Source organism: Leptonychotes weddellii, chromosome 3, assembly GCF_054177405.1.
Source record: "Leptonychotes weddellii isolate Sample4059 chromosome 3, ASM5417740v2, whole genome shotgun sequence".
NCBI lineage: Eukaryota > Metazoa > Chordata > Mammalia > Carnivora > Phocidae > Leptonychotes > Leptonychotes weddellii.
The window spans coordinates 126047458-126049201 of record NC_138371.1 but is presented as its reverse complement, the minus strand read 5'-3'; positions in this window follow the sequence as shown (position 1 = coordinate 126049201).

Here is a 1744-nt window from a genome sequence, read left to right as displayed (position 1 = left end):
TTGCCTTCATCACTTGTGAGACGGGTAGCTTCCACTGAAGCATTTGTGAAATCCCAGAAATGGAAGGCTGGTGAGAGAGGAGGCTTCCCAGAGCTCCATGGCAGGGTCTTTCTGAAGATACACCAGGATCCTACCACATTGAGGGGAAGCCCCGTGGCTGATGGCTGAGAATGACACCCCTCTTTGTTCTCCTCTTCTGGGAAGCTGATTCAAACATCATTGTCTATGCACATGTTTACAGGTTCCTGCAGGATGTTCTGGAGTCTAGCCATTGCAAGCTATCATCCATGAAGTTTGTGCCCATGCCTGGAGGCAGAAAGTGCATGAAATCATACACTGAAGAAAAAAAAAAAGGCACCAAGTCTCAGAGGCAAGCTCTTCTCGGGTTTAAAAGGAGATTGAGAAATCTAGAAAACTCAGAGGTTAATATGATAGAACCCAAATAACCAGCCAATTCAGTAAAAAAATACAATAAGGTACACCCATGTTCATGGCAGCACTATTCACAATAGCCAAAAGGTGGAAGCAACCTAAATGCCCATCCATGGATATACTGATAAACAACATGTAGGATATATATATAATGGATTATTCAGCTATAGAAAGGAAAGAAATTCAGGTCTATACACAGCATAGATGAACTTTGAGGATATTATGTTAAGTGAAATAAGCCAGTCTCAAAAGGACAAATATTGTATAGGGAATCCACTTTATGAGGTACCTACAGTAGTCAAATTCACAGAAACAGAAAGTAGAATGGTGGTGTCCATGGCTTAGGGGGAAGGGGGAATGGGATGTTATTGTTAAATGAGTATAAAGTTTGTTTTTCAAGATGAGAAAGTTCTAGAAAGTGGCTGCACAACAATCTGAAGATATTTAACTACCTAACTGTACACTTAAAAATATTTAAGAGGATCAATCATATATTATGTGTATTTTACCACAGCTGATCAACAACAACGAACAAAAACAAAGCAAGACAAGCCAGTTGTAAAACAATTAATGGGTTGACAGAGCTTTGTTAGCTGGTCACTTAACTTCTGGGAGACACAGCCACATGCGGCCAGTGGGGAATGGGGGTCAGAGGAGGTGATCTCAGCTGGGAGAGAAGCTGCCCTGGGGATGATCTGTTGAGGAGGGAGGTGGGTCCTCCTCTCTGCCCTTTGCCTTCCTGGGAATTCTTTCCTCCATTGGTAACTTCCGGAGGAAAATGCATTGTGAAAATATCCATCTCTGTGTTTTACTCTAAATACTGACCCTGTCTTGGGTGGGGAACTACTGTCACTTCAAGATTCCTGGTGACTGGAGCCATCTGTCACTGGGCACAAAGGGTGATCAGACTGTTTCGACAGATAGGAGAACGTGGCCCGGTTGGTGGTTCATCTAACAGAATGTTTCTCAGGAGGAATCCACAGGCTCTCTAGGCAAAAATAATTTATAGTAGTCTAACCTTTATAATATGAAAAGAATTTAAAATTGTACATTTAATTGAATGGTTGGAGCAACTGGATGATGAACTTATCACTAGCATGCTGATATAATTGGAGCGCCCACAGTTATGACTGTATTCACTCCAGTGAAGGGCAAATGCCATCTCGAAGCTTTGCATGAATGGAGGTGTAGCATCAAATTAAATGGAGGAAAGTGGTGGGAGAATTGAGTCATCCCACGGCACAAGGTGGCACAGTCATGCCGCACTCAAAGATGCCAGCGTCGGAACAATGCCAGCATCACATTTGTGCTG